A 7,784-nucleotide genomic window follows, 5' to 3' on the forward strand; every position below is an offset into this window, starting at 1 on the left:
GTATAATTTCATTATTTTGCAAGTTGTTATCCAGTTTCCCCACCATCATTTGTTGAAAAGACTACCTTGTCCCTATTCTGTACTTTTGGCACCCTTGTCAAAGATCAGTTGACCATATATACATGGGGGAGGGGTTATTTCTGGGTTTTCTATCCTTTTCTATTGGTCTATATGTCTATCTTTATGTCAATACCACACTTTTAAATTGCCATAGACTTGTAAGACATTGAAATCAGGAAGTGTATTACCTCCAGCTTTGCTTTTCTTTCACAACATTTGAAGTCCTTTTAGGTTCAATATGAATTTTAGGATGTTCTTTCCTGTCTTTGAAAAACTACAGTTGTGATTTTGATAGGCATTACATTGACTCTAAGTTATTTTGGGTAGTATGTACATTTTAACAATATTAATTCTTCCATTCAATGAATACAGGATATCTTTCCATTTGTATGTGTCTTCACTGACTTCATTCATTAGTGATGTAGATGTCAGTATACAAGTCTTTCACAGCTTTCACTTACTCCTAGATATTTTATTCTTTTTGATGCTATCATAGATGGGGTTTTTTCTTTAATTTCCTTTTCTGGTGCTCACTTTGGCTGCACATATACTAAAATTGGAACAATACAGAGAGGATTAGCATGACCCCTGAGCAAGGATGACATGCAAATTCATGAAGCATTCCATATATTTTTTGCAGTGACATGGATGAACCTAGAGATTGTCATACTGAGTGAAGTAAGTCAGACAGAGAAGAACAAATGTCATGTGATATCACTTATATGTGGAATCTAAAAAAAATGGTACAAATGAACTTATTTATAAAACAGAAATAGAGTTACAGATGTAGAAAACAATCTTATGGTTATTGGGGGGAGAGGGGAAGAAGGAATAAATTGGGAGATGGAATTGACATATACACACTACTACATATAAAATAGATAGCTAATAAGTACCTACTGTATAGCACAGGGAACTTACTCAATATGCTGTAATGACCTATATGGGAAAAGAATCTAAAAAGGAGTGGATATATGTATATGTATAACTGATTCACTTTGCTGTACAGCAAAAAGCGACAAAACATTGTAAATCAACTCTACTCCAATAATTTTTTTAAAATTCCTTTTTCTGATAGTTTATTTTTAATGTACAGAACTGCAACTGTTTTTGCATGTTAATTTTGTATCCTGTGACTTTACTGAATTCAGTTATTAGTTTTAACAGATTTTTTGTGCAGTCTTTAAAGTTTTCTACACATAAGATCCTATCATCTGCAAACAGAGATAATTCTACTTCTTACTTTCTGACTTGGATGTCTTTCATTTCTTTCCTTGACTAATTTCTCTGGCTAGGGCCATGATTAGTTTTTAGAATCCAACCTCATTTACAAAGTCAACTCTGCAGATGAAAGTTGTTACTGTGGAGGTCTTTCTGAGAATGTACATTAAGTAAACAAATAGTTAATCAATTACAAAGATATTAAATTTGTTTAGTAACATGCATAGTTGTGAATGAGTGTTGATAGGAAAAACGAGTTCATAAATGTAAGTGGTAAAAATACCAGCTATACCAACATAGAGGTACTGTGTTGAAAGTATGATGTGTTTCAAAGTGACAATAAGACTTTCAAACTAATTTCATATAGACATAATTTTTTAAATTTTATGTTGTCTAATGCATAAAACCATTACTAATATTTTACATTTTATAAACTTTGATTCCATATACCCTTGAGAATTTGTCTTATTTTAATTAAAAAATTTTCTACTTCTGGAAAATTGGAGCTCATATTGCTTCCCACCCCTTTCTACTCTAATATTAGGCTCATAATTATATACATGGTTATGCTTCTGGCCATGGTTCTTAAATTCAAAGTATCATCTGGAAACCAATGTCTTAGTTTTTACTTATTACACTGAGGAAACTTGGGAAAGTCTTAGGGGGAAGTCCTAAAATTCTGCAAACCCCTGTCTCAAATCTATCTTAATAAATATTGCCAAATACTGGGTTGGTCTGTTAGACTCAGTTACTACAGTTGTCCCTTGGTATCCATGAGGGATTGCTTCTAGAACCCCCCCACAGATATCAAAATCCGAGGATGCTCAAGTCCCTTATATAAAATGACATACAATTTGCGTATAACCTACATATATCCTTCTATATACTTTGAATTATCTCTAGATTATTTATAGTACCTAAAACAACGTAAATGCCATGTAACTGGTAAATACAATGTAAATAATTGTCAGCATGCAGCAAATTCAAGTTTTGCTTTCAGGAACTTTCTGGAACTTCTTTTTGGTGAATATTTTTCATCTGTGACTGATTATATCTGTGGGTTAGGAACTCACAGATATGTAAGGGCAACTGCTTTCTTTTCTGGACACTCCCCATAGTTCACATTGTAAATGTCAGATATTAATTTATCTGAAAATAACAGATATTAACTTTCCTAGCTTTCTTTACAGCTAAAGATGTCCATGTGACACAGTTCTGGAAAGTGGAATCCAAGGAGAAATCTATTGGAGGAGTTCTAGAAATTTTTTTCCTTCCTGATGAAACAGGAGAGGAATGCAAGAAGAGCTCCTTTTCCAAATCTTATTTTTTCAACCTTTGGAGATGTTTGTGTGAGATTGTGATAATTAGAGCTGTGACAGTCATCTTGTGGTGATCAAGTGACAAGACTGAAGAATGGAGGATGTAAAATAGTGTAAAATGCCAAGAAAAGAAAACAAGGGAGGAACAAAAGAGGTGCAAAAACAGACAAAAAAATTAACAAAATAGAAATAGTAAGTCCTTATTTACCAATAATTATTTTAAATATAAATGGATTAAATTTCCCAATCAAATGACAGAGTGGCTAAATGGATTTAAAAAAAACAAGATCTAACCAATATGTTATCTATCAGAGATACATTTTAGAGTTAAGGACACACAAGGCTGAAAGTAAATGAGTGGAAAAAGATGCTTTATGCCAATGGTAACACAAAGAAATTATGGATAGCTATACCTACATCTGATAAAATAGACTTTAAGTTAAAAACTGTCACAAGAGACAAAAAAGTCATTACATAATGATAAAGGGTCACTTCATTAGGAAGACATAACAATTATAAATATATATACACCCAGTATCAGAGTACTTAAATATATAAAGCAAATATTAAGAGATCTGAAGTGAGGAATAGACAGCAATACAATAATAGTAAGGAATTTCAATATCCCACTTGAAATAATGGATATTGTAATATCTCCTCTTTCATTTCTAATTATATTTATTTGAGTGTTTTCTCTTTTATTCTTATTTCAGCTAAGGGTTTGTTGATTTTGTTTGTCTTTTCAAAAATTATCTTAGTTTTGTTAATATCTGATATTCAAAAAGTGTACTAAGAACACAAAATGGGGAACGAATAGTCTCTTCAATAAATGGTGTTGGGAAAACTGGGTATTCACATGCAGAAGAATGAAATTGGACCCTTATTTCATACCATACACAAAAATCAACTCATAATTGATTAAAGACAAACATAAAACTTGAAACCATAGAACTACTAGAAGAGAACACGGGGAAAAATCTTGACATTAGCCTGAGCAATGATTTTTTTGGATATGACATCAAAAGCACAGGAAAAAAAAGTAAAAATAGACAAGTGAGATTACATCAAACTAAAAAGCTTTTGCATAGAAAAGGAAACAATGGAGTGAAAAGGCAACCTATGGAATGGGAGAAAATATTTGAAAGCTATATATATGATAAGGGGTTAATATCCAAAACATATAAGGAACTCCTTCAATTCAAAAGTAAAAAAAAAAATCCCAAGTAACCCAATTTTAAAAAAGAGCAATGGACTAGAATACCAACCAGTTTCTTCAGGAAGACATGCAAATGACCAAGATGTATATAAAATGATGTTCAACATCACTAATTGTCAAAGAAATACAAATCAAAACCACAGTATGATATCATCTTACACCTGCTAGAAATCTCATTATCAAAAGATGAAAGATTAACAAGCATTGGTGAGAATGTGGGAGAAAGGGAACCTTTATACACTATTGGTGGGAATGGAAATTGGTTCAGCCGTTATGGAAAGCAGTATGGGGTTCCTCAAAAAATTAAAAATAGGATTGCATATGATCCAGAAATCCCACTTCTGGGTATATAGCCAAAGGAATGGAAATTAGAATCACCTGATACAAGAGATATCTGTCCTACATGTTTACTGCAACATTATTCACAATAGCCAAGATATGGAGACAAACTAAATGTTGACCAATGGATGAATGGATAAAGAATGTGTGTGTGTGTGTGTGTGTGTGTGTGTGTGTGTGTATGTATATATATATGAATTATTAAGCCTAAAAGGGAGGAAATCATGTCAATTTTCCCAACAAGAATAGAGCTAGAAGACATTATGCTAAGTGAACTAGCAAGCCACAGAAAGAAATATACTGCATGATGCCACTTATACATGGAATCTATAGTCAAATAAAACAGTCAAACTCATAAAATCAGAGGGTAGAATAGTGGTTTCCAGGGTCTTGGGGGGAAGGGAAGTGGGGTAATGTTGGTCAAAGATTACAAATTTTCAGTTATGCAAGATGAATAAGTTCTGGAGGTCTCATGTACAGTATGGTGACAATAGTTAACACTACTGTATTGTATACTTGAAATTTGGTAAGAGGGTAGATTTAGGTATTCTCATCAGGAAAAGGTAACTATGTGATGTGATGGATAAGTTAATAAACTTCATTGTGGTAACAACATATATGTATATAAAAACATCAATTGTACACCTTAATTATATACATTTTAATCTGTCATTTATACCACTATAAAGTTGAAGAAAATTTTTGAAGATTGAATTCATACCAACTATTTTTTTGATCTCAACAGAATGAAAGTAGAAATCAGTAACATAAGGAAAATGGGAAAATTCACAGATATGTGGAAATCAAACAACACACTCAAAGAACGAATAAATTAAGGAATCACATTGTGGTCAAAAATGTACTTGATATGATCTTAAATATATTAAGGCTTGTTTTGTGGCCTACCATGTGATCTCTACTGGAGAATGTTATAAATGTGCTTTAGAATAATGTGTATTCTTCTGCTGTTGGGTGGAAAGTTCTGTAAATGTCTGTTAGGTTCATTTGGTCTATAGGATTCAAGTTCACTGATTCCTTATTGATCTTCTGTCTGAATAATTTATCTATTATTGAAAGTGGGGTATTGAAGTCTCTTTCTGTCTTTAGATATATCAATATTTGCTTTATATTATTAAGTCTTCTGATGTTGAGTGTGTATATTTATAAATGTTATATCTCCCTCTTGAATTTACTCCTTTGGTATTATGTAATGACCTTCTTTGTGTCTTATGACACTTTTAGACTTAAAGTTTATTTCATCTATTATTAGTATAGTTACACCTCCTTCCTTTGTGTTACTATTTGAATGAAATACTTGTTTCCATCTATTCATTTTCAGCTTATGTGTGTCTTTAAAGGTAAGATGAGTCTCTTGTAGACAAATATGGTTGGATCCTATGTATTTTTTTTTTTAATCCATTTGGCTACTTTGTGCTTTTTGATTGGTTTAATCAGTTTACATTTAAAGTAATTATTAATAGGTAAGAACTTACTATCACATTTTGTTAATGTTTTCTGTCATTTTTCTGTCTATTTTTTTGTTCATTTTTGTCTACCCCCCACCAGAAATCTCATAATACATATTTTGGTCTGCTTGATATTGTCCTATAAGTGCCGTCATCAGTTTTCTTCATTCTTTCTTTATTTATTTACTTATTTATTTGTACTTGAGACTTGATAATTTTAATTGTCTATCTTCAAGTTCACTAAACCTTTCTTCTGTCTGTTCAAAGCTGATTTTGAACCCCTCTAGTTAATCTTTTTATTTTAGTTACTGTACTTTTTAGCTCCATAATTTCTGTTCAGTTCCTTTTTATAATTTCCAACTTTTGTTGATTTTCTCATTTTGTTTATACATCATTTTCCTGATTTCCTTCCATTCTTTTTTTTTTTTTTTGCAGTACGTGGGCCTCTCACTGTGGTGGCCTCTCCTGTTGCAGAGCACAGGCTCTGGACACACAGGCTCAGCGGCCATGGCTCATGGGCCCAGCTGCTCTGTGTCATGTGGGATCTTCCTGGACCGGGACAAAAACCCATGTCCCCAGCATCGGCAGGCAGACTCTCAACCACTGCGCCACCAGGGAAGCCCCCTTTCATTCTTTTTAAAATTATTTTTTAACCATACTTAGATGTCACCAAGTAGATGGCAGTGTCTTAACTGTCAGGCCTGAAGGCCTCTTCCATGCATCAAGGGAAAACTAACCTTTTCTCCTTTCAGATAACAGCTGATTTCCTTCAGTTCTTTGTGTTTTTCCTTAGCACTTTGAGCATATTTAAAACATTTGTTTTAAAGTCTTTGTGTAGTAAGTTTGATGTTTTGGGCTTACTCAGGAATGATTTCTTTCAACCTAATTTGTTCATTAGAATGAGCAGTGCTTTCCTGTTTCTTATTATAACTTGTAATTTCTTTTTTCAAAGCTTGCCATGTGACTGTTATAATGCAGTAACGTTGGAAATCACGTTATCTTCTTTCTCCAAGGTTTGATATTTATATTATTGAAGGTTATGTTAGTCTGTTTTGAGAATTTTTCAAACTATTATGCAAAGACTATTCCTTGATGTGTGTGATCACTGAACTCTCTGTTCCTTTAACTCATGCTCAGCTAATGTTTGACAGAGATTTCCTTTAATGACAGGAATTGAAACTAAGAAACAACAACAAGAAAAAACAGAGAGAGAGAGAGAGAGAGAAAGACACACACACAGAGGGAGACAGAGAACAACAGCCACCTCTTCCAGTCTTTGCATGCCTATACTGCTTAGCTTAAGGATCAATCCAGGTGAAAGCTTAAAGTTTTCTCAGGACTTTTCTGAGAAAAGTCCTGTGCATGTGAATGGCTTTCTAAATTCTGCCATACATATGACTGCTTTTGAATACTTTAATTTCCCAAAAAGTCTCACTCCAGCTTCTTCTCTATGCCTTAGGTAGTATATTGTATGTCCATCTTGTAGTTTTATGAGCACTTTTCCTGCCTGGATTCTGAGTTATGCAAAACAAATGAGCACCTGACAGCAGTCCTTCAAGTATCCCCAGACTGGTTAGAAGAGGTATACACAGTAGATGGCAAATAACATCTGCTCTGCTACCTCCAGATATGATGGAAGAAGGGGACTGGTAACTGAGCTTCCACCTTCTCAAAACCAAGGCCACTGCCATGCTGAGAAGCGGGTGGGACAGGTGTGAATAAGTGTGTTTTTTTTCTTGATTGGATGTTTTCATAGTGTGTAAAGCTTTGACTATTTTCCGGAGCTTGTATCAAGTTGTTTCAGACAGTCTCTAGTTGTGTTTTTAATATTTCTTGGAAGAATGAGAGCTTGGAGCTTCCTAGCCCACCATTCTGCAGATGCTATCCCCTCTTTATTTTTTGATAAACAAGAATTTACTCTTTTTTTTTCCTCTTCTTGGGATGCTCTTCCCCAGATAATTTCCAGGTTGGATCCCTCTCCTCCTTCGTGGTTTTGCTCAAGTGTCACTTGCTCCATGACACCTTTTGTCTCCACTTTGTCCTAACATTCACTATCCCCCTTTCCTTTTTTAAACTTTCCATTTTGAGGCAATTGTAAACTCACAATAACTTGTAAGAAATAATATGGGGAAATTCCATATACTATTTACCCAGTTTCCCCCA

The 7,784-nt window shown here is 33.7% G+C and overlaps 1 non-coding gene and 1 pseudogene across 1 annotated transcript; one reads left to right on the plus strand and one right to left on the minus strand.

The window, feature by feature from the left end:
• The first annotated feature begins 586 nt into the window (after positions 1-586).
• On the plus strand, positions 587-693 carry LOC136125252 (U6 spliceosomal RNA). The gene has a single exon (XR_010656019.1). It is a non-coding gene; the product is annotated as a U6 spliceosomal RNA (small nuclear RNA).
• Positions 694-6,268: 5,575 nt separating this feature from the next.
• Positions 6,269-6,380, minus strand: LOC136125227 (U6atac minor spliceosomal RNA; annotated as a pseudogene).
• Between the last annotated feature and the right edge of the window lie 1,404 nt (positions 6,381-7,784).

This window comes from Phocoena phocoena, chromosome 6, assembly GCF_963924675.1.
Source record: "Phocoena phocoena chromosome 6, mPhoPho1.1, whole genome shotgun sequence".
Classification (NCBI taxonomy): domain Eukaryota; kingdom Metazoa; phylum Chordata; class Mammalia; order Artiodactyla; family Phocoenidae; genus Phocoena; species Phocoena phocoena.